This window comes from Phyllopteryx taeniolatus, chromosome 23, assembly GCF_024500385.1.
Source record: "Phyllopteryx taeniolatus isolate TA_2022b chromosome 23, UOR_Ptae_1.2, whole genome shotgun sequence".
Classification (NCBI taxonomy): Eukaryota; Metazoa; Chordata; class Actinopteri; order Syngnathiformes; family Syngnathidae; genus Phyllopteryx; species Phyllopteryx taeniolatus.
Window position 1 is genome coordinate 1,485,911 of NC_084524.1, and position 25,450 is coordinate 1,511,360.

A 25,450-nucleotide genomic window follows, 5' to 3' on the forward strand; every position below is an offset into this window, starting at 1 on the left:
TTCCGGGGCCTCCGCGGGCTTTAGGAGCTTCTCGTCCGCCTGCTGATTTCATTTGATTTGGGGAAATCCGATGAGCACACGCGGCAGCTCCCAACTTTTGATTCCTGGAGTGGAAGAGAAGGGACAGCCCGAGGTCCACTTCAGCAGAAAGAAAGACATTCGGGCAAGTTTTTGGGGTGGTGGTTCTTGCAGTACGTGACTGCGGAGGCGGGGCGGGTAATGTCCGAAGCTCTTCCACCGAAAATAAACCTGCATGAACGAGGGAGGAGAGGAAGGGAGGAGGAGGAGGAGGAGGAGGAAGGGAAAGGGAGGGAAGGGAAGGGAAGGGAAGGGAAAGGAAAGGAAAGGAAAGGGCCCTTCAGCGGGGACGCGAGGAAAGGGAGCCCTCTGCGTCTCAGTGGAAAATCAAACTGCGCAATTTCTTTTGGCCGAGTGCCTGCGCGGTCCCTCCTGTGTGCAAATGTTCGGGAGCGGATTGGATCGCAGGTTCCGTCAATCCCGTTGGCCTCGGCTCCTCTTTGAGCAGCACGTTGCGCCTCGCATCAAGAGGAGGCGAAGCGAGCTGCGGACCATGCCTTGCCCACGGGCCGACACTCGGCGCGTCACGGATGCGCACATCGCCAGCGGTTCTGCGTTCGAGACGCCAGGCGACGGAACGCGCTGCCTTTCGGACGTCAACTCTGACGAGCAGCGTGAGATCACGTGCGTGTGCGCGGATCCGCTTCGCAGCCATGTTACGTTGTCCAGCCTCGATGCTGCTCATGCCACGCACGGAATAGCTGACGGGAAGGTGAGATGTCGCAATCGACGTTCACGTGAATCAGTGCGCGTGACGAATTTATGCGTCGTCAACGGTGGCGTTTGGTTGTTTTTGTGGGCGACACGGGGAGGAGGCTGCGTCGCGTTTTGTCTCCCGATATGTCGCGCGGGTGCGTTGTGTGCAATTTCCAGGAAGAGCGTTTGAATGTTCCTCGGGAATGGATGCAGTCGGCGCTGCCTCCGCCCCTCTGCGCGCCGTTCCAGCTGCACTTCGCGCTCGGCGCCACTGGAGGGCGCCGCAGCGCGGCAGGAAACGGGTGAGCGGACTTTTCACCACCTCCAAATGACTTTCATCAACGACTACAGTATTTAGAGCCCTCGTGAAGGCAAGTTAAAACCACAACAACCCAATATGATGGGCGCTATTATGTGTGCGTCAATTTGAGTCTTAACATCTGGGTCGACAGCACCATGAACTCATCGTGAGCTCATCGTGAAAATGTCGCGGAATAATCAAACTCTTGACGTTTGCAGTGACGTCACGACCGACATTTTGTCTCTTTTCGATAGACCGCTGAAATATTGACACGTGATTTCATAATTCTCATCACGTTTGTAGTTAAGATTTTTTTTGTCAGGCTTAACATGTCCACTCTGTCTTCGTGAAATAGCAATTGATGAAATTGGAAATCTGTTTCGTTAGACAGTACACTGTCATCTTGTTGCTCAGTGAAGGTCCACCATGTGCTCCTTAAATACTAACATGAGTCCAAAAATGTCCACACTGTCAGCGAGCTCACTTATTTTGCTCTTTGTGTTTACATTAACTGGCGTGGGAGCTTGACGTATATTAATTTCTAAGAGCATAACATCGATTTATGAATATAATGCAAAAAAAAAAAAAAAAAAAACTCCCATTTTTGGGCGTGAAAATGGGAAGTTTCAAGGCCTCTTTATTGACTCGCCTGTGTAATGCTGTGGCCTGTGTGAAACGCAATACAACCCACTGTCCCCTAGATGGAGACATTCACACGGACTGTCGCAAGCTGGTTGGAGATTACAACCGATGTCTTTTGTAAGGTATGCTGACAATGTTATGACTTAAGATAACACAATTGGTAACACAATCCTGATCCAATTGTACGTCTTTTCAGGAATTTGCTGCTCCTGACTTGAGCCATGAATGACGAGACTGAAGGTGATGGTGAGTTCCATTTTTGTATTCGGTCCATGTAGCTTTGTGTTCTGTGTGACGGTGCACAAAGGTTAAGATTGGTTGAAGAGCAAAACCAAGCCTTTGTTGTCTTAATGATGTTGTGAGTAGTTTGAACGAGGCGCAGCTGAGTCAGGACGGAGGGGGCCGTGTGTGTGCGTGAGTGAGCACGGCAGGAAGCGGCGGGTGAAGCGAGAGGGCGGCCGGGGGGGTGCGTGGGCCGCCGCCTCTGCGTGCTCTTCGCCCTCTTCCTGAGGACGGGAGGCGTGGCTGACGTCGTCCGCCTCCGGGTGCTTTGTGAGGGCTGTCCCGTTCGCTCCCAAAGAACACAGAAATACAAACCTGGAAGAGTTTGAATGGAGCTCCTGTGCCTGGAGGCTTGCACAACGTCGCCAGCAGGCGAGGGCGTTGAGTTTGTGTGTACGTGTTGTCATGGTGATGCTTTTTGGGGGTGTAGCGCGTCCCAGCAAGCGGGTCATGCAGGAATCCTAATGGCAACATTCATTTTTACTGTTCTCTCTTCTCATGACCGTGACGCACACACTTTGTTTATACTGTTTGAGTGCGAGGTGCCGAAACTTGTCTGACGTTCTCTCCCTCATAATCTACACGACAAGACGAGATCCACCCCCTAATCGCGATCCTCTACTCAAAAGCTGTGCCGCTCTCAAATCCAAAGCGATTCAGCGGCGCCATCTACAGGGATCTGTTAGTCACGACAGAATGTCACAGACAAACCGGGTGAGGCCCTCTGAAACGCCTCCCCTTTGAAAAAGGGAGTATATTTGAAACGTACTCGTCGTTGGATTCAAGTTGACGAATAAAATCGTCACCCCCTTGCCCCGCCCCCGAGGAAATTGAGGTTCTTGGAAGAGTTCGGTGTGGAAGAAGTCCAAGATCTTATGACTGCCGCTCACGTTTCTGGCTCGGCTCCTCGTTCTTTGGCTTTCTGCCTCTCAGGTTTCAACCCCCGCCCGCATCACCCTCCGTCTCCCCCCAGGGAAGAGTCCTTTTGTGCTTTCCTCCCCCTTCCTCCCTCCTCTTGCTCCTCTCCTGCCTTTGTGTGAAGAGGCCAGTGAAGGGAGGAGAGGAGTGTGAGGAGGAGGCAGCGCCAGACCAGAGGATCCTGTTACTTTGGGTTTGCATATTGAGCCTTAACTTTACTGCCCTCCGCCCCCGCCCCCTTCCTCCATGTGGAGAGTAATTGGATTATGTCATTTGTTGGTATACAAGCGGATTTGGGCTAAAAGTTCTCCCAGTTTATATGTCGGGTGTATCATCGTGTTCCCCAGCCTCCACTGAGCTGAGGCACGTCTCGTCACTGTCGGGTGGAAACCTCGCATGCCCAAATATAGGCAATTTGATACTTTTTCACAAATCGATACTATTGGTCTGTGCCCCTGTTGTCTGTTATTTTCACACGTTATGAACCAATTGAAAGCTTTCAAAATAGCTTGAGAACAAATCTCTGAACTCTCGAACGCTCAACTGTCTGACAAGTCGTAAAAGTCCGCCTCTTGCGTCGCTCTACGAGAGCCGTGCGGCGTTACGTCCCCTCAAGATTGAAACATTCGTTTGTTTTTCTTGGACAATATTGAGTGAAACATTTGAGTAAGCCTGTTTTGCTTAGGTGCGGTGCGTGCAGTTCATCATTTCCGCTTATTACACTGCTTCGTCAGCTTGTTGTTTTATTTATTGCATCACTGATGGCTCTCGGAACTTTGAGAAATAAGATGATGTAACTGCAGTCGTTTGCTTTTGTGAAGTTGTGAAGCTTTTTTTTTTGTTTCTCGTCTGCTCGGTGGGTCATGTGAGCGCAGACTTCGATGTGGATGGCCGGCGCCGTGTCAACAGTGACTAATAAAATAGCGACATTTTAGTGTATTAAATTAGCCATTGAATATGAGTTTGTGGTAGTGATGTGCTGATGTTGGTCCGGAACAGTAAATGATAGCAACTAATAATGATAATAATAATACCAACTTGAATGAAGCGTTGTTTGGTAACTCAAGCAAGATGCTGTTTGATCGAGTTCATGAAATCATTTTGGAGATGTGACTATTCCACCCAAAAGTGAGGATTTTTTACATTCCCATGGTATGCCATCAAACAAAAATGTCCCTAAAAGTGGATTTTTTTGTACCTTCTGCCATCTAGTGGAAGAGCATGTATTTGTTCTGCCTGTCACTATATGTCACTAGCAAAGATAGATTAACAAAGATATGCGAGTTGTAGTAAAAAAAAAAAAAAAAAAAAAAAGTCCAACCAATTTGGTAAAATTGGATTATTTCCTGCAACACATCTGATGAGCTCTACATTGGATTGTGCAGGTGTGCCTAATGTTTTGACCAGGGAGCACCATAGTGATGCGCCAACATTAATTCATACTCATCTCTGACTGTGAACGTGCATTATGGATTCGTCCTCCGCCAAGCCCCTGCGCATGCATTTTTGAAAATTTGTGGATAAGTGTGCGAGTGCGCGTGTGAAATCCACTCGCCCGCTCCGTCAGAGAGAATCTTCCTGGAGAGTCGGCTACCGCCCCTGCCAGTTCTCACCGCGAACTCCGTTAGCGGAGCCAGTGCCTGCAAGTCCTCCACGCGCGCACAAACGTTCGACTCCTAAAGTCGGTTGAAACCGAACCGCGTTATTGAATTTCCGGGTTCAACTGTCACGGAGGGGCATTGTGGGTAAACAGTCAGTTCACGGCGTCGTCAAAATGTCAGCTGGCGAGGCGCCGACCTTTAACCGTCGTGACGGCTAAAGGTTGATCACTTGGATAAACACAGGCTTGCGTACGAGCACGCCCCGCGGATGCCGCCTCTAATTAGGCCCCGAGGTAATTAGACGGCTAATTGCTGCTGGTTTGGTGTACTTAGACAGCTTATCGGCAAATCCTGGGAGGAAGCGTTGCTGTTGTTATTAATTAGCCATTCTTGGCTTATTGACATGCAAACATGAACAGGCAACGCCCTCCATGACATTTTGGCAGTTTTATTGTTATTGCAGTTTTAAAACTGCGAGCAAGATTTGAAAGGATCACTTTGTTAGTATTTTTTATTTTTCACAGATGCCACCAAAGTTTTAGCAAAGCTCCTGAAGTCCACGGTATCAGGTCAGCGCTATGGGTGTACCCGCCAGTGCGGCAAATGATTGACAGCTTGCCAGTCATGCCTTCTGTTTCTGATTGGTTGTTTTTCCTTGGGCGCATTATTATTATTATTTTTTAAATCCATAACATAATACTGCCCTGTCACAATGACCATTAAAAAAACAAAAAACAAATTAAACAGAAGGCCTCCGTAACTTTGAAGCGCTCCATATTCAGGGCCAAGTGCAGGTTTGTGTTGCCATGCCAACGTAATCCAAACTGCAGAGTTGCAAGGAGGCCGCCGATTGGCTGCGGCGCCATGCATGGGATTGTGATGCATGCTGTCATTGGGCCAATGGGACGCAGGCTGAGCCGGGCTGTTGCTAAGGGGCGTGGCTTGGAACACGATCAGCTGGGCTCTCAGTCTGCTTTGCCCTCATTGACTCCCCCCCCCCACCCCCCCACCCCAGGCGTCTTCCCATCCCACTCCTGCTGCATTTTTTATTTTTTGTATTTTTTACACTTCTACACGTGTGGAAGGGGAAAGTGCACATGCTTGAAAACCTCACTGAATATTTAATGCGGTGTTGTGCTCCCTCACTACAAGCTGCTCTGTGTGTTTTCTTTGTCTGTGTCTCATGTATGTCAATGTTGGAGCCCCCTTTTCGGGACCCCGCAACCAAACTCGTAACCTCCCCAATGACTTCACACCTCTACGTGTACCCCCGCTGGACCCTCCCTTTAAACTTTTGTGACATCATAAACAAAATTCTCAGTGTAATTATTTCTTTTTATGAATAGCACTTTGGGCTAACGGCGTTCATAATTTTATCGTCCACATTGAAAATAGTTGCAGGCGCGAGGCAAAGCACAAAAAGGACGACTTTGCCGGTCAGAGCCCCGCGACATGATTGGTCACTTGTTGCGTCTGCTGGTTGCCTTGCTCACGGTTGTGCAAGCGAGGTGTGACTTGCTTGCGTTTGAGCTCATGCATCCTCCCGAGAACATCCTACATTGACAACAACGTAGTACTCAATTGTGGAAAGTGCTTAACTGTTTTTCATCATTTCAGTTTTCCTGTTGTTCTTTTTTTGGGGGGTGGGTGGGGCTAAAACGGCGCTGCCTGACGCACTTCAGAGTTCAGTATGAGGCGTCCCTCTCCCACTATAATAGAACTCGAGTGCCTTAGTTCACGTAAGCGGTTATCCGGCGCAATTGCGACGTGCAGTTAACGAGCTAGTTATGCCTACACCGCTTTAGAGCGCCTCGTTGTCAGCCGTGAGTGCACGCTGTTTCTTTCTGTTGAAAGAAAGGTGAAAGAACGTGGGGAGGGGAAAAATGTCTAACGTGACAGCCAGAATGTGGACCGGGGCTTTGGGCCGGTGTGGCCACTTTAGAGCGCCTCGTTGTTAGCCATAGGGCTGTCGGTTTTTCCAGGTTGTCGTAGAGGTATTTGATTGACATTGGACCGGTTGAAGTGCATTCGGCGGACGTGCCCCACAGCGTTTGAGAGGGTTAGATTTTTCAGTTTTGGAGCCTTTATCTTCACTTTAGCGGGACTTAGCGGTTCCTAATCAAGTGGCGTGCAGTGAGCTTTGCCATTGTGCTTTTTCGCATTGTTACTGCAAGTAAAAGGATTTATTAGACGGTTGTTTTCACAGTAGATGAGTGGCGAGCAGCCTGGCATGCATCCGGAGCGCCATCATCCCAGCAGGAATGTTGTACGTCACCCCAGCAAAGCATCTGCTCTCTCGACACATTTTGCCATTTCCTCCCAGCACACTTCCTGTTTCCTGGCTCTCATCCTCTCTTTGTTCAGCTACCTCTCTCTCTCTCTCTCTCTCTCTCTCTCTCTCTCTCTCCCTCCCACATTTCTTCTCTCCTTCCGCTGTCATCACTCGCCTCTCTTTCCGCCTTTTGTGAGTGAAATGGATCCGCTGCGCTGAGGGGGTTCGCTTAAGTGCGCCTTCCTGCTCGCGAATCAAAGGCAACACGCGACGACACATGCATCATTCTTTCTTTAAACATCCTCCATATTAGCTATGAGGAAAACAGGATGTGAGGATTGAGAGGGGGCACCGTAAAAAGTCAAATCTGAGCTCGATGAAATATCTCAAATCTCGACGGCATCTACTTGTTCTTTTTGTATGTATATTTGTGTGTGTGTGTGGTGCCTCGGCAAGTTTAACCTCCAGTTGGAAATGACAAAAATAGGCCCGAATGAATGCGTGGAGATGTCTGCTAGATGTGGTTGAGAACGCATGTGCATGTCCTCCTTTGTAACAATGGAAAATGTTTTCCACACACACACACACAAGAGGAAGTTTCTGAGTGCGCAGCTGGCAGCTTGTTGGCGAGCGAGTATAAAAATAGAAAATCGCACATTTGGCTCTCAGCTCGAAAATAGAGGACAAAGAAGAAGAAGCTTCCTCCTAAGGACTCGCTTCACGTACATGATCTTCACCAGTAGTTTTTCAAGCTTTTTCCGTTCTTTAGTAATCAGCAGTTGAAAAATGTACTGCATATACGGAAGCAAACACATAGTCAAAGACAAAACCATTTTTTTTATTGTACAACCCCAATTCTAATGAAGTTGGGACATTGTGTTAATCTTAAATAACAACAGAATACAATGATTTGCAAATCATGTTCAACCTATATTTAATTGAATACGCTACACAGACAAGATATTTCATGTTCAACCTGATAAACTTGATTGTTTTTAGCAAATAATCATGAACTTAGAATTTTATGGCTGCAACACGCTCCAAACAAGTTGGGACAGGCTCATGTTTACCGCTGTGTTACATCACCTTTTCTTTTGACAACATTCAACAAACGTTTGGGAACTGAGGACACGAATTGTTGAAGCTTTGTAGGTGGAATTCTTTCCCATTCTTGCTCGATGTACAGCTTCAGCTGTTCAACAGTCCGGGGTCTCCGTTGTCGTATTTTACGCTTCATAATGCGCCACATATTTTCAATGGGGGACGGTCTAGTACCCGCACTTTTTTACTACGAAGTCACGCTGTTGTAACACGTGCAGAATGTGGTTCGGCATAGTCTTGCTTGGGGAGGGGTCATGAAAAAGCCGTCGCTTGGATGGCAGCATACGTTTCTCCAAAACCTGTATGTACCTTTCAGCATGAATGGTGCCTTCACAGATGTGTAAGTTACCTGTGCCGTTGGCACTAACACAGCCCCATACCATCACAGATGCTGGCTTTTGAACTTTGCGTCATAACGTGTGGCAGCCATAAAATTCTAAGTTAATGATTATTTGCTCAAAACAACCAGGTTGATCAGTTTGAAGATAAAATATCTTTGTAGTGTATTCAATGAAATATAGGTTGAACATGATTTGCAAATCATTGTATTCTGTTCATATTTATGTTTAACACGTCCCAACTTCATTGGAATTGAGGTTGTACTATGTCATTTCACTCCCAACTTACGTCTCTCAGGTACCACAGTTCGAAGACCCTTGGCTCCATATCATCTCTCTCTCTCTCTCTTCGACCTCTCAATTAGTGACCTCATCGATAAAGGGCTACTCTGTGGGGGAGGGGCCGGGTCAGGCGTGTGCGTGACCCCGATGGGGGCCCCCTGGCATGGTTCGATTCCGAGGGGAGGCCATCTTTGCAGCTGACGCGTCATTCTCTCGTCTTTGTGCGGTCAGGTGAGGGATGCTCAAGCGGAGGAAGAGGAGGCGTGTTGGAGCCAACGGTAAGCTGATATCTGGACAGAGAGGAAAGGCTCGGCGCTAACGTGAGCTGAGGTGATGAGCGTGCGTCCAGAGAGTCGTTTATACGCACGCGCACGCCTAATGTGCGCCCTACGCGTGTGTGTGTGTGTTGCATAGCAGCGAGGTCTCCATGGAGGCGCTGACGCTCTTGGCAATTGAAAATGGACTTCGGTCAGCCCCGCACCATCCGACTACGTTAGCGTTATCTTATCTAGTGCGTAAGAGGATCATAAACTAGGGTTGAGTTAGTCACAACCTTGGCCCGGCGTCACGGTGAACGAGCCGGACGCGGCTCGATTCCTCCGCCCGGGCCGAGGTCGGCGTCTTCCGCGCGGGACCTCCCCGCCCGCCGTCCGCTGCCTCTCGTGGCTCTCTGGCCTCCGCCGAGAGCGCAGACAAAGCTGGGACCGGGCCAGACGCGCCGCTCTGTCGTTTTCTCGCCTGCCTCTCTTTTCTCATTCCTTCTTAGTGTGTGGCTGACTCTTTCTCTTTATTGGCAGCATCAGACTTCTTGATCCACCTTCAAACATCCGCCATTTATGTATTTATTTATCCATCCATGTAAGGCAAATAAGAACATGACATTGGGATGAGTGAGGTGAGTCTGCTGCAGAGTGTACCCCCCGCCGTTTGGGTCATAAAATTGACAAACTGACCAAAAGTCGTGTGGAGTTTGGGAACAAAGAGAACAATAAAACTGCTGTCACGGAGAGTGCGGGTTGTGGTATGTATGGTGAGCAGGGAGCGAAGATCAGGTGGAGTGCTTTGTAGGTCAACTTGGACCAGTGAATGTGCGAGATTATTGTGTTTAACAAGTACATCTACACTCCGCTTCCCTAATTTTCACTCTTTGCAGCGCGTGTTGTGTGGCTCCGCCGCCACCACATCAATCGCTCTCGATACGTGCATATGTCCAAGCCCGTCGCAGCGTTAGCGTCGTCGTCCTCATTTTGTTTGCCCTCTTCACCACCCACATCCTTTTACAGTGGATATTAAAAGTCTACACCCCCCCCCCCCCCCGGTTTGTGTGATACAAAAAAATAAGACAGTTCAACCATTGCAAAGCTTTTTCCACCATGAATGGAACCTATGCCATGTAAAACTCGAGAAAAAATGGGTTGCGCAACTGCGCACAGCCTCCTATAACTGGGTTTTTGCCAAGTGCCCCAAATAAACTTCAGATGTTCTTGTTGGCTTTTCCTGACATTTGTTTTGGTGTTCACAAAGCATGACGCTGGCCCCACCGTGCTGCAATGTGGCTCCGGTGTTGCGCCAAACAGCAGTGATAGCCGAAAAAATTCAATCTGTGTTAAAAAAAAATAATCAACAAATAAAGAAGTAATGCAGTGTGAAGATAATCTCCATTGCTTTTGAAGAGTCCACATTTGACTCGACTATTTTTAATTGACTTCCAGGCAGATAAGAGGGGGGTCATTAATCGCGTTATCTTTTTCGCCGTCCCTCACTCAAGGGCATGCTGACCTGTGTGTGTGTTGTGTGTGTGTGTGTGTGTCTCACAGAGCGCGGGAGCGTGGCGTCAGTATGTCTAATCCGACTGGCTGCCACGTTATCTGCAGGACGCTCCGGCAGATCAGAGGGCGGGGGCGCGGGCGTTGGGTTTGGGGGGGGTGTTAGTATGATGAGTGAGGAGGAGGAGGCTGTGATGAAGGGCGGAAGGGTTCCCCCCACCTAAAAAAAAAAAAAAAAGAAGCGTTTGATGTGAAAGTTTGCACGTGGCCAGGAGGGGAGGGAGCTTCAGAGGCTGCGCGGAATTGCCAAGCTCGTTCGCCTCGCTTGCCCCTTTTCTCGTCACGCACACACGCACTTGAGGATTTCCACAGACGCACGTGGTGCTGAACTCATCCAACATAGCCGCCGCAGTCGCCTTCCAGCAGCCATGTTTTCTCCATGTTTAAGAGGAGCCAGATGTGCACGTTTGTGCGCGTGTTGGGCTTATCTTTGTTCTTTTTGTCGTCGCTCGCGCACTTTTTAAGTTATGTGTGCATTTGGTGTGATCTCTTCAGTCCTCTTCCGTTCACACGTGCTGACTGGCTGGTTTCGTTGTCGCAGCCTGTGAGGTTTGTGCTTCTCGTGGTTCTATAAGAGGTCAAGGTTCAGGCCCCGGACATGCAGGGCCCTCGCACGTGCCCCGGCAACTGGCCACAGAAGCGCGCACACTTGTGCATCTTTTCATCTTTTTCATTCAGGACCTCCCTAACTTGTGGCATCTCTGTTATTTACGGCCACGGTTGGGATCCCGGCCTTTTGTGTGCCCTCTCGAGCCAACAATTATCCCAGGGACGGTGCGCTTGTAAGGACATGGCCGCCGCCGCCGCCCTCATTAGGCGCACTATAACTCATAATGATGGCGTCATAAAAGCAAGTGAGCTGCGGACTTATTAGAAGACGTAAATCACAGGTCGCCCTCATTTCCCGCTGTGCGTTCGATGCCCTCGCCACCCTTTAAAAAAAACGCCTCTGCCGTGGTGTTGAACACACTTTGTCAGCACAATCTTTATTTATTTATTTGTACATTCCCCCCCCCCCCCACTGGCATGTACCATATGCAGACTGTCACACTCTCCTCACTGAGCAAAGCAAGATGTCATAGCGACGGCGTCAAACAAAAGAGCGAGCATGAGACGGTGGAGCAATACAGCTGCGGGGGGGAGCAAGTGGAGCTAATTGGAAAAAAAGTGAGAGTGAGGTGTTGATGCTCGCAGATGTGAAAGAGGTAGCCCCCCACGAACACCCCTCATATTATTCAGGGAGAGATTTGCAACCAGTCATGCAGATGTGTGAGGACTTTAAATCCAGGCCCCCACCTCAACTAAAAATAGCAGCTCAACTCACTCACCCTTCCCTCCACGCAGCCCCCACTCCCGCCGGATACCCACCTCCGGGTTCACGGGGCTCCCTGCCCTGCCGTGAAATGCGAGCTGCTCCCACTGTACATTCCGCTCCGAGCCAACTCCCCGGTTAAATTGGGGGAGCCCGGCTTGTAGTCATTCTGCCAAACAAAGGTGGTCAGCGAGAGTGTTTAAAGGGTCTGAAGAGAAGCTTCTGCCTGCCGCGTCGCCGGGTTGGAGTGCCTCAAGGCTGCGTCCCGGGGCTCCTCGTTGGTCTCTTTTCCCGTCACTTAGTTGTGATGCGCCCATAGGCTGTTGCGGTTTACCTCCTACGTACCTAGAAAGGAGTAAAAAAAAAAAACACGGGGGTTGTCTAGAGCGCGAGTGAGCGCATTCATGGACGTGCACAAAGCCTGTCCGCGGGGGAAATGCAAGCCCAGCAAGATTTACAGACTTCTTCAAACACGATTCCTCCTCCCTTCTCTTTATTGTTCAAGCAAAGCATAATCAGTGGAGGAATTCCAGGCAATAAGAGATTATCTGAGGAATATTGTGGATGATGGAATATTGAAGTGTTTACCTGAAATGATTGCTTAGATCTTTGTTCCTCTGTGGAAGCATGACAAATGAACCCCCCCGGAAAGCCTTAAATAGTCCTGTTTAGCTGCGTTTATTGACAAGGCTGGTCACACAACATGGCACGGCTTAGAATAATGTGCGTAAAATGTTGTCGCGCATCTGTGTCAAATTGCGTTGATCTCGTCCTGTCCCACTTTGCCGCTGTGACAAAACAAGCTTGCGGCTCCACTCACTGACGTGTTGTTGCGGGTCGTTACATCACGCCGCTACCATCTCCTTTGTTTGCATGTGATCTTTGCGTCTCGCGTGCTTTAGCGTGTCACGAGTGTCGATCGTGTCCGATTGCCGTGGGCCTGTGGCTTCAAGGTCCCATATTTTGGCTATTTCAACCTCCTTAGAGTGACTCTCTATCATGGACGTTGTATAAGTTATTTCATTTAAAAATAAAGAAATAATAATCAGAGTGTCGGGAAAAGGCCCCTCTGACAGCTACTTCTGTTTGACCCACTTTTGTATCCGCATTGTCCACACTTGGCTAAGACCGCCCCCCTTCCTCCATCTTTTGACAGCCACACGTGTTTATGTTGACAGCGCTGGCGCTGGAGTGGAGATGTAGGTGGAGATCTTCGCTAGTGACGTCAATAAGCTCGAGAAATTCCAAGAATGTGTGTGTGTGTGTATATGTGTGTGTGTGTGTGTGTGTAACTATTGTTCTTGTCAGTTTGTGTGATGCAGCAGTTTGTGTTCTAATATCTGTTGCTTAAAGGGCTATAACACTGCGACACTGATGCTATTTGTTAGCCCGTCTATGGGGTTTTGTGTTAGCATTACGCTAACAGACTTTCCTAAGGCAAAGCTATGTGGTTGTTTTAAATACAAAACATGTAATTGTTTTATGTTTAGTTTGAACTTCAACCGGGAGTGGCATTAAACAGCTCGAAGTGTTCACTATGTGGAACGAATAACTTTTTTATTTTATGATTATTTATTATAATTTTTTTTACATAATACTTGAGACTTATGCTCTGACACCTCTTCCTCCTGCTTTGTCACGCCGGAACAGAGACGGGCCTCCCCGGGGGAATTTCAGCTTTTGATTGTGTCCGTGTCCCGGTCTTGCGATGCTACCGGCTCTTATGTAATGATTTCTAAAGGGGTCATTGCTCGCGTTGATTTGCTGCCCCCCTTTGGCACCCCTCTTTCTTCAGTTGCCGCTCAATTAAATATTCTCCGAAACACTTTGTTTCCCCACTTGTCTGCTTCCATTATCCAATATGGCCTGGCCACTTTATCTCCGACTCTTTGGCTGCGTCCCACGATTCCCCCTCTTTGTCTTTTTCAATGCCGTATCAGTCCATCTGCTTTCCCTTCTCTCTCTCCAGCGCGAATAGTAGAAATGCTTTAGCTCGCCGGCCGGCGGCCAGTTCGGGAACGTGATAAATCGATATAGTGGGGGAATTATGTCATGTGCCTTCATATTTGTCCTCGGCTGCCCCTAAGCCTCACCCAGGTGGAACTCTGTCATCGACTCGTCTTGTTTTGCTTCTCTTTGACCTCGTTGCTTTGTCTTGGTTTCATCCGAGCAGATTCGTGAGTAGCTTTGCAGTGCATGGTGGGAAGTTGAGTACCTCAAGTGAAGGCAGACTTGAATATCAACATTTTTTCCTCTCACAAAACTTTGCGCGTGTGTGTTTTGCTTGCAGCTGTTTGCACTGTAACTATCCGCATGCGCACAGTCAGTGTGCAGCCGCCACAGCTGGCGCATACTCGGCCGCCGTTTTTTATGGATCGGCTCGTGCTGTCCGGAAGTCTTCTGCGGCCTCAGGAGGGCGCGGGTGAGCTGAGGGGTGGGTCAATAGGAGTCAGCGGGTACATTCGGCGCACCTACGTTTCCTCCGGCCGCTGCCCTGGTCAGAGAGTGCGCGCAGCTGTTCCCATCCCATCATCCCTCTTGCTCTCTGCGCCCTCCTCCCTTCCGCTCTCGCTTCTTCTCCACACTCTGGAATTCCATCTTCAGTCCGCACGTGGCTGGCGCTCGGACAGGGCAGGGTTGAACAACTAAAGATTTTTCGACTCGACTGTAATGTGATTAAAGTTGAATCGAAAACGAGGACTCCTCGACGGCCTTCATATTTTTTCCAGCCTTTTTCGCGCCACGGACGGGTTTTCACGGCAAGACGTATTTCGACGCACAGGCATAGAATCAAAAGCAAATGATGCAAAATACAATTGATCATTATGCGAGTTGTAATTAGCGGGAGTCCGTCGAGAGGACTTTCGACTCGCCTCTCGCCGCCCTCGCCAGAGTGTAACGCTCTGTGGAGCAGGCAAATGTCCCACCGACAAGTTTTCACACGTCCGTGCGGCTCAGAAAGTACGGGAATAAGATGAGCGTCGCGATTAGCCTCGCTAGCTTCGGCCCTTCCGATTGCCGCTATTCTTAAGAGTCATACTAGCGATACATCGGGATTGGCGCTGATTAACGAGTGAAAGTTCATCTTCGGCGCCAAAATGTTACGTTTGATAATGCCTGAGGTACCGCTGGTGTGAATCTTTTAAAACTAGTAGCAATTGAAATAGCCGCAGCTAACCAGGCTAACTGCTAATCTCCTCCACCACCAGTTTATTTTCGTACTCTCGGACCCACGCAGATGGTCGGACATTTCGCTGCTCAACCGAGCGTTCTAATCCAAAGTCAAAAGTCAGCCGTAAACGTGATTAGCGATTAGTCGACCTCAAAGCGTTAATTGTCGGAGCGGAGTAGTAAAGTCGACTCGTGGACTAGTCAACTAATTGGTTCAACCCCGAGTGTGTAATCCTCGTTTCCGGTGTAGTTTGTCAATAAAGTCATTCATCGTTCGGGGCTACTCTACTACATTTTGTTGCATTACACAAGAAAATCTAACGATACCAATATTGACAAAATTAATCAATATGTTTTTTATCAATGTGTTTTATATCAATGCGTATAATCAAATTCACTTCCTTTCACTCCCTATTGTATTTCTAGCTTACTCTATGTAGCGTTGCTATTTATTTTTTTTCTGTCAAACCACATTAGCACCTCGGACGTGTTTAAGTTGTTGCGACTTAACGTTGCATTCGGATGAATAGACGATGGCGAATAAGAGCGTATTTATCCGAACATGACATATTTCATTGGAACGGTTGCTAACATCAGCCGCGCGGCCCTCAAAGAACTCACACAGGAAGTAAGCAAACGTACTGGAGAAGATGTGAAAAGTAGGCCCGCGTCCTAACGCCTCAAAATATTGCACATCAACTGCGGACGTCGCTAACAGTGTCTCTCAAAGTGTGTGACTGTGATTGTATCATTGTTGTTATTATGCAAGGCATGCAAACCCGCTTCCGGGCCGGATCACAACCTGTGCTGGTTGGCGCACGCACGCGAGGCGTGGAGGTAGTGTGTGCTCTCCTCCAATCCCATCTGCTTGACACACATGGGGGGCGGGGGGCGGGGGGGTAGGGGGTGGTGTAGTGGTAGTGGGGGGGGGGGGGGGGGGGGAGATGAATAAGAACGAGGCCAGATCAGGCTGAGGGACGGAGGTGGAGGGGTGTGTGTGTGTGTGTGTGTGTTTAGAAAAAGGCAGGCAGTGAAAAAAAAACCTGGGGGGTTGGGCTCCATGCGCGTGCGTGCGTGCGTGTGTGTGTGTGTGTGCACGCGTGTGTGCATGTGTGTAAGCTCTCTCTGTTCCTTTCCTTTCTTTGTTTGACTACTGAGTGGGAGGGGGGGGGGGGGGGGAGAAGCGAGACGCAATATCGAGAGAGGGTGAGAAGGGGAAAAGGATCCCAAACCAGTGTCAGGCTTGGTTTTTTTTTCTTTTTTTTTTTCCTTTTTTTTTTTCTTCTTTTTTTAAAGAGAAGACAAAAAGGATTTCCGTGAGAAATAAGGGGAAGAATATTTGAGCGACGACTAGATGCTTTTGACAACCATGTCATTTCTGTGAGTGCTGTAGTGCTTTGGCTGGACCGTGTGTGTGTGTGTGTGTGTGTGTGTGTGTGTGTGTGTGTGCGTGCGTGCGTGCGTGTGTGAGAGAGAGAGCTAAGGCGGTGGGGGGAGGCAGCCCGAGCAATTTAAAGGGAAAACACACAGCACACAAAGCTGGGAGTGCAGGCAGGCGGGCAGGCAGGCGGGCGGGCAGGCAGCAGGAACGCCGTACAGCCGCTGGCAATCTGCTGAGCTGGCTGCCGCTTGAACCCACGGACCCTTTTTGATTTTGTTGTTGTTGTTGTTGTTTTTCTTTTTCTTTTGGGACCTCATCGCTCCCCCTCGCCGCCGTCTGCCACGGTAAGACGAGCCTTTCACGCCGGCCGGCCGGCCTCTCGGACAAAAGCCGAGGGAGAAAGTTGTGCGGCAGATGGGAGAGGAGCCAAGCTAGCTAACAGGCTAGCGAGCAGGAAGGAATTTCGCACAAAGGGAGCTTGTGTGCTCCAGCTGAGTTTGTGTGTGCGCGTCTTTGTGGATGGAATGTTTATGTCACGGGGCATCCCAAACTTTTGCATGTGAAGGGAGCCAGAAAGCAGGACACGGCACTCTCGGGATTGTCAGCAGGAATTTGAACAAAGGAGAAGACGACGGCATTGAAATCAGCCCTGCTCGCTCTTCACCTTTTCTTCTTTCTCGCACAATTATCTCCCCTCTTCTCATTTCTATTGACGTGACAATTTAACTTTGAATCTGGACTAATGAGAGTTGAAGTGTGCGTCACTGGGTGCAGTGTGTTGTGGCCTTTAGGTTCTGATAACTCGTCTGGTCTGCGGTCAGCATCGAGCTAAAAGTAGCCGGCGGGGTGTGTGTATGTGTGTGTGTGTGAGAGAGAGAAACACAACACTTGTTCTGGGGTCTCCTTGGAGCTAATGATCTGTGTGTGTATGCATGTGCAAGTCCTAATTTAAGCCTTGGCCTCATGTGTAAAGATTCCTAGAAAGACATCTCACACTGTAAACTGATACAACACGCACACACACGTGAGCGCCCGGCTTGCACACACATCCGCGCACTTCTACACTATTCCATTTGCCCCCCCCCCCCCCCCAGCCGAGGGGAATGTGCTCCTTCCTCACCAGCGGAAGTGAAACCGCTGGTTCTCGTCTCCTTCTCCTCCTCCTCCTCCTCCTCTTGTTCCATCTTTTCCTCGCGCTTTCAAGCCATCGCCACTTCCTGTCCAGCTGCCATCATCCCATAGCGGCGCGCCAGGCGTGCCAGGCGAGGTTCAGCCGGGGTCGCCCGTCATCTGACAACGCTGGATGCTAATGCAATGCTAATCTGTTTACAGTCGCTCGCGCTACTGCTTCCCTTGCATCTATTATGTTGTTGTTATGATGTGAACTGACATGCGCGCTAAATTCAATTACGATACACTGGAATTGATTAGGATCGAGTGTGTGGACTGAATATGAATAGAATTCAACAGCAAGTAAACATGTTGATGATTTGGGTCAATACTTTTTACAACGCCGTGCAGTTTTTATTGTAAAGGTTTACTTTGACGTGTCGTGTTATGCGTAAATGGCGCACGTGATGACAGTCGTCTACTTCCGGCGCTTCCCCTGCAGATGTGCCAATTGACACACACCCAGTGAACACACAAGAAGGGGCACGAGAGGGTGTTTTTTGTGCATGTACGCCGCTCTCCCTCCTCTAAGGCTCCTCGGCCGTGCGGGAGCCGTCCCCTCACAGCTGAAGGGGGGAGATTGTGCATTCATTGGAATGGAGGCCGAGATGGCTAAAAAGAGAGAGGAGGTGGTGATTGAGTGCGCTGCCTGCGACGGGAAGAAAGAGAGAGAGGGGGGAAGGGGGAAGGGGCCGGCTGATGCCTTGTGTTTCAAAACAGGAGGGGGTAAAGGGGTGAGCGGCAGACAGCCAGTGGAGGAGGCTGGCTGGCTGGCGCCGTGTCTACAACTGGGCACTCGCCATGTAAACAAATGCACATTTGCAGGGAACCCTGGGAACATTTTCACAGGAAGTCGCGCCTCTTGCAAACTTCAACTATAGACGTCACGGAATTTGTTGCAATATTTAGCACACGCGTGGAATTGCGTGCAGCCGTCAGCTTGTATCGTTCACGACTCGCTGCCAGTTCTTTATGATCCCAACTGAGCCGCGGAACATACCGGACACATGCTTGAAACGGTAGCCGAGGCCTCCTTCGCCGGGTCTCTGAGTGCACTTCGGATTAGCGTCATGTGCTTAATTCCGTTAGGCGCTTGCCAAAGGGCCGAGGCAGATTCGCTTTTTGAGCGCAGGAGCACACGAGAGAGCCGCGTGTGTAATTAAGGCGAGGGAGGGCGGGGCTTGACGGGAGGGACAGGCGGTGTGGTGCAAGGTCACGACCACACTGGTGGACTGAAGAGGAGAGAGGAGCAGAGAGGAGGCCTCGTGCTGAGCTTCGTTCAATAGATAAAGATGGAAAGGGTGTCAAGATGGCAGCGGTGCCTGGAGATAAAACGGTGCCATCGCAAATCATCTTTCCTCATTGAAATGAATGGAAATGCGTTTAATCTGTTCCAGCTTCTCAAAAAAACAACAAACATTTTTCAAATGTCTCTTGTAATGAGAAAAAGCGCACTGTAATATTAGACTAGCATACTGTCATAACATTCCGAAAAAGAATGGAAAGAATCAAACCGTTTTCGTCACAACTTTTGCTTCAATTCATTGGACATTGTGCTAGCAGACTTTCCTAAGGTAGTTATGTAGTTTTGCGTAATTGTCTTTATTTTATGTTGAATTCGGCAGCAAAAATTCAACATGAAGGCGTACTTGCTAAAATGTTGAAACTATCATGTCAAGAACCCACAACATACACAGGGAGTGTGTGTGCGTGTGTGTGTGTGTGCGTGTGGGTGTGCGTGTGTGTGTGTGTGTGTGTGTGTGTGGGCGTGTGTGCGCACTGTTGGTCCATCACAGTTTATGAAAGTGGAGGGTACGAAGGAATGACATGCGAGTTTCAGTTTACACAGTGCAGCATACGTTAGTGCAATTGTGTTACTACTTACAGCCTTTTATTATCGTTCCTTTTCATTTTTTCCTCATTTTCTTTTTTTGCCGTTCTACTTGGCAGTAAAATGGTGCCTTGAAATATGAGTGCCTTGACTTACAAGTGTAATAAAAAACCAATTTGGGCGTATTTTGGGGGGGCAGAAACGAATTAACTGCATCTCTATTCATTTCAATGGGGAAGGTTGATTTGACATACCGATGAGAGTGTTTTGAGTCACTGAAGAAATTAAACTTGGACTTTGACATTACTGTAATTTGTGTGTGTGTGTGTCAAAAAACAAAGTGCGTGAGCATGTCATGAATGAAAAGTGAGTCTTTCATGTGAACTGCCGCTAAACTGTTCCATTCCTGAAGTCCGGCCTCACTGGTCTCACTGGTTGCTCCGGTTTCAAACAGACACACACACTTTCCCAGCACACACAGCAAGAGAGCACATGACCCTGCCCCTGACTTCAATCAATGCAGCTGATCAGCTTACGCTAATGCATTAACCTGATTGTCTCTCTTAAGGGGATTAAAGGTGCTTTGCATGTGACTCCTTTTTTCGGTTGCCCACCTGTGCACGTGGAACTCGTCCTCCACCGACTGTCTCTTCAGCCCGGTTCCACACTGAACCCTGACCCCGCCGCTCGCTTGTGTAACTCGTGCGTCACAAGCGGCCGTGCCTCCCGTCGCTTTTGTTCGGTGATAAACGCTCACACCTTTGGTTCCTTTGGCGCCTTTGTTGCTTGACGAGATTCGAGCGTGGTTTTCAAAGACAATATTGTGTGTGTGTGTGTCAGGAGGGCAGAGGGTGCACTGCGACCTTTATGGCTCTGGCGTTGTGTGTGCGCGTTGTGTGTGTGGGTGGGTGTGCAACCCCCCCCCCCAGACTGTGAACATGATCTGTCCCGAGGAGTGGAGCCCCTCCATCCCCTCCTGTCTGTCTGCACCCTCCTCCCTCTCGCCTCCATCTTCGTCTCCCCGCAGCCTTCTCTTATTTCCACCCCCCCTCTTGTCTGTCATCCCTCCTTCTTATCCTTTTTCTTTTCTCCTTTGCGTTCACCCCTCCGTGTGATCGAGCTGAAGTACAGCTGTCCAAACCCTTGCTGCGCGGCGTCCAAAGGGCTTGTGACTGATCAGATGGTGTTGACTTGCAAAGATTGCAGGAGGTGGAGGCGGTCTACTGTAATTTCCTTGACTGCACTTATTCGACACGCTCCACTTGAGACAATTTCAATCCACACTTTTTGATGCATTTCAAGGTGCCTCAAATGAATGGCATCTCATTTTGACAGACCACAGAAGTGTTGTTAACAATCCTGCCAAATTCCAATGATTAAAAACATAAACTGAGGCTTCAAAATCTCTCCGCCCGCAAACGCTTTCTTCTGCCTACACAAAACGACATCTTTGAGCCGCAAAAATATATCCTCTTAAAGTCACCACCAGGTTGTCGCGGGGCTTTTCCACGCTGCAACAACGAGGCGCTCTAAAGTGGTTACCTACTGGATATCGAGTTGGAGTTTTTAAAATAAAAATTGCCCTCGCCTTGCTCTTCCGTCTGTCAGTGCGCGACATACACGCACGCGCGGCCGACAACGAGGCGCTCTAAAGCGGCCTCGCTAGCGGACTTTCTTAAGGGAAGATGTAATTTCACGGTGTGGGCGTAGCTGGCTTGCTAACTGAAATGGTGAAAAATAGTAAATCGCCACACCCGAGTACTCTGAATTAGAATTTATTTATAATGTATCACGTCTTCAGAATGTCTTCTGAGTTCACTTTACAGTGAAAAGTAGGGTGACGCGTACTGTATTTTTTGGCAGACTGTTGAGTTACCACGCTGGATACGTTGTGGTACGTTGAAAACGGACACTAAAGCCTTTTGAAATGTTAAGTTTACATGCTGTTACCATGTGACAGCTGTTCTAGCCCATTTGTCAACACAACTGGGTAGAGATGCGTATCATGGAACCAGACATTGCCGTTAATCTGCGCAAAGCTTGATCATTCTGTGAAATTGTTCCATTTTGAACATTTATTCAGAAGGAGCAAAGCCGAAAGGCGAAGCTCTCGATTTACCGGTCGATCTCCGTTCCGCCCCTCACCACTCGTGACCGAAACAACGAGATCCCGGATACGAGCGGCCGAAATGAGTTTCCTCCGCAGGGTGAACGGGCGGGAAGCTCGGTCATCCGGGAGGAGCTCAGAGTAGAGCCGCTGCTCCTCCGCATCGAGAGGAGCCAGATGAGGTGGCCGGGGCATCGCCTCTCCGGTGAGGTGTTCCGGGCACGACCCCGGGGACGACCCAGGACACGCCTCGGGATCCCCTCGGAAGAGCTGGAGGAAGTGGCTGGGGAGAAGGAAGCCTGGGCGTCCCCGCTAAAGCTACTGCCCGGCGAGCCGACCTCGGATAAGCGGTAGAATATGGATGGATGTAATACTTGTACTTCAACATTGATTTGAAGCGCCTCATGGGAACATAGTGGTAAAAGCGCTTTTTCCAGCAGTTGCATTGGCGTTGACTTGGGAACCATGCCGAGGCACAGCGAGATGGAGGAGAGGAGGGGGCGCTTCCCCAGCATTGCACATCATAAATAAAATGTCAGCGACGCCGGCGTGTGTTAGCCAGTGTTCAGGCTAGCGTGAAATCTGCTCTCGCTCCCTCTCCGATCTCGCATGCACTCACCCTTTGTGTGTATGTGTGTGTGTGTGTGTGTGGTAATTGAGGTGTGTGACCTTGGTGTGGGCCTGGCAGGTGTTACGGGAGGGATGGCACGCTGACGGCTTGCCTGTCTGTATATATGTATGGTGATATGCAGAATGGTGCAGTAAGAACAGATAATGTGTCTGTGGGGGTGGAAGTATGTTCCTTGCTTGTAATCTTATGCGCATGCGGCAGGCACAGTGTTGCAGTCGACATAATGCTGACTTGACGTTTCTGCATAATTTACGAGTCTTTTGCGCTTTATTGTCGTCGCTATCTGCTGTGTGATGTCGCGCTAACTTGACCTCCTGACACATATTAAACTGCAGAGAGCCTGTGCCAAACTCCAGATGCGCTCCAGCGCTTAGTCCGATCCCAAAACGTTACCAGACGACCTAAGCGGTGTGAATGCATTACAAGCAGCTGTCGTTAAAAGAATGTCCCAGAATGCTCGATGGGTGTCTCGCATCTCCATCTCGCCGCATGTGTAGAGGCGGAGCTGGGACTCCTCTTCTTTCTTCTCTTCTTCCTCGCAGTCGCTCCATTGCACCCTCGCCCTCCCCCACGTGCGTGGTGGCAGAGTGCGTCCGTGTCATGTCACCGGCTTCTGGCGTCCCAGAGTAAACCCTCCCCTCCCCTCCCCCCTCACTCACATACCAGTCTCGTAATTTTGCAGGATCTCCCCGCGTACATCAATAGAAACGTGCTGCTGTCTGGCTTGTGTGTGCGTGTACGTGTGTGTGTGTCCGTCCATCCGTCCGTCCTAATGTGTGTGTTGGTGAAGACCAGATTGGGTTCCACCTCATTTCCTCTGCTCTGTGCAGCCGGTCAAGGACAAACGCACAGTAACGCACACAAAGACGCGTATCGGACACGTAGATGTGTGCGTGTGTAGAGAGGCAGAGCACGTCCGTGGCAACTGTGGCTGATTTGGGCATGATGGCGGATATTTTGGGTGCCCATGTGCCATCAGATCAATCCTTGTCTAATACTCCCATGGCTCCCTTTGAACTTTTTCCATGATTTTTGGGGGGGGAATAAGTGGATTGAAGAATGTTGGTGACCCAGTGGGTGACATGACCTCTCCGTTAGATACCGCACCATAATTGTGGCGGAGGGGCTCACACATTTATTGACAGTTTCGAAAGCAGAGTTTCGAAAGCACATTGGCAGCCATTTGAGAGCGTTTTGGTTGATCTTCCAAGACCCACAGAATACCGTCTTCTGTGACCGCACCAAAAGAAAGCCGAGACTCTCTTCTTTGAGCAGATGTTGTATTATTTTTTTAATGGCTTCTTCTGTGCTTTACGAATTAATCAGCAGGTGTTTTTGGTTGTATCCAAAAGTGGAGAGAATGAGCTTTTGTCGAGCAGAACAGTGACTTTGACGCTAATATTGTTTTCTTTTGTGACACGTCAAACTATAAAAGCAAGACTGAGAAATGGCTTTTGATTGCAAAATGATCATTCCTATCACCACACGGTGTGAGTTGACCGTCAGTGGCTTTTTTTTTTTACATGGCGTTTCTCATTTCCTCCATGACCCGTGTTATCGTTTCTCTGCTTTTTTTCCTACCTCTATTTGTGCCATACGTCGAGCTACTCTGGAGTGAGAGCTGCCTAAACTTGTCTGACTTCCAACGTGTTGGCACCCCTCTCCCTCGTAATCAACGTGACAAGCCGAGATTCGCCGCGTAATCTTAATCTTCTACTCAAAAGCTGTGCAGATCTCAAATCCAAAGAGACGCAACGCCGCCATCTGTGGGGATCTGCGGTTTACAAACCTGAATTTCACAGACGATCTGGGCGTACCCGTTGGAAAACAAACTTGACGAATGCATACCGCATGTCGCTGGCAGTAAGCGACTGGAATTCCACTCGACGAATGTAAACGTTCGCGCCCGTGAATCTCTTGAGTGCCTTCTGCTGCCTCGCTCTTGTCAGAGCGCATGCTGCTAAGGAAATGTGATTGTGCGTAGAAAGCGCGTGCAAAGGCATCCTTGAGTCATCCTAATTGCTATGTGACGGTGAAGTTAAACGGGATTGCGCAACATGTTGCGTGCTGGCACAGGCTTGGCCGCACTGGCGCCGCGCACATACGGTCCAAAGTACACCTCTTGAGCATAAACAAGAACGTAGAATGACACAAAGTCTGGTTACGCTTCCAGCGAGAGGGGAAAAAAGGTGTCGGAGGGCATCACGCGGCATGCGGGCAGCCGGCAGGAGTGTGTGTGTGCGTGAGGCTCTCACGTGAAGAAACCTCTGCTGAAATGTGCTTTTTGTGCGCACAGATGCCTCGTCGGATGCTCTTTTAATACTCGGGAGGGGAGCGCGTGTGCTTTGTCACATGACTGTCACCTGCCGCGGCCCTCGGTCCCGCCCCCGGCTGCGCGTGCCAACGAGAGCAGAAGTGGCGGAAGACCGCTTGAGACGGTCCATCATTCCGACTGCCTTTTTGGACATTTTTGATTCTGAATTTATGAAACATGTTTAAACCATTCCGTCAGTGTAGGTAAAGATATACTAAGCCGTTCGACGATATGAAGCGAGTTGCGTCGCCGAGCAAAAACTCTACCGAAAGTCCCCGCGCTTTCACGCTGCCCCCATTTGAAATACTCTTGCTGTCCGTGTCAAATGTTATTTTTAGCATTCCCCGCCGGCTGTCTGTCGGCCTTCCTACATGTCTGCTGTGTGCGTGGCACAGTCTGACTGGCACCCTCCTCCGGAAGTCAGTTTGCCGGGGTGTATGCAGTGGGCGTGCGTGCGAGCGCGACCTTTTGGCTGAGGTTCACGAGTAAAACCGCCCCGGCCGCACGCGGGCCCCTGTAGCTCTGCCATGTCCGGCCTGGCGCGCACACCGACCGGTGGTTGCGGCAGAAAACGACGCACGTGATGCTCAGATGAAATGGCGCTCCTTGTGTCACGTGATGAAAATGGGGATGCTTTGTATAGTCAAGTTCATTTGAGGTTTGCAAGCGAATCGCTGCAGCAAGCGAGGAATGTAACGACTAGCTGCTATTTTGTGCGAGCGTGAGAGAGTCTGAAGTAAGGCAAGAGGCTCGCCGCCCCAACTTGAAGGCAGCCACTGAATCAGCGGTGACTCACTCCGCTCACGCCATGTGGGCTCGCACATGCCGCCTGCCGCTTGGCGGCGCTTCAAAGTTCAGAGCGGGCGACAAAATGGTCATTTTGGTCATTTCAATGGCTTTCTCTTTTCGCGGCCCAAAGCCTTCTCATCCTTCTCCGGCCGAATCCGTCGATAGCGGACAATATTTGACAAAAACACAAAAATGATCACGCATCCTTCTCCCCAGAGATGCTGATTATTAAAAGTATTATTAATGAGTGCATTGGTCGAAGTTTTGCTCTGACCAACCAATCGGAGGATGACAAAATGACGTCATTGCGGGCCAGCGCTATGGCAAATTTGCAATCTCGATTGGATACAAAACAGCCCAGTTGGGAATAAATGAATACAATTTCATGGAACAAATATTAGATGTCG

At 49.5% G+C, this 25,450-nt stretch overlaps 1 protein-coding gene across 8 annotated transcripts in view; it reads left to right on the forward strand.

Annotated features, from left to right (window-relative positions):
* Positions 1–327: 327 nt before the first annotated feature.
* Positions 328–25,450, forward strand: part of kdm6ba (lysine (K)-specific demethylase 6B, a) — a 44,886-nt gene continuing 19,763 nt past the window's right edge. For 3 of the 8 annotated variants that reach the window (XM_061763895.1, XM_061763903.1, XM_061763898.1), the window contains exons 1-3: positions 330–1,076; positions 1,777–1,839; positions 1,914–1,963. The gene's annotated coding sequence lies outside the window, so the exon portion shown is untranslated. Of the gene's footprint in view, positions 1,077–1,776; positions 1,840–1,913; positions 1,964–16,137; positions 16,201–16,363; positions 16,546–25,450 lie in introns of those variants that run through there. The other 5 variants (XM_061763904.1, XM_061763905.1, XM_061763896.1 and 2 more) reach the window with 3 other exon arrangements.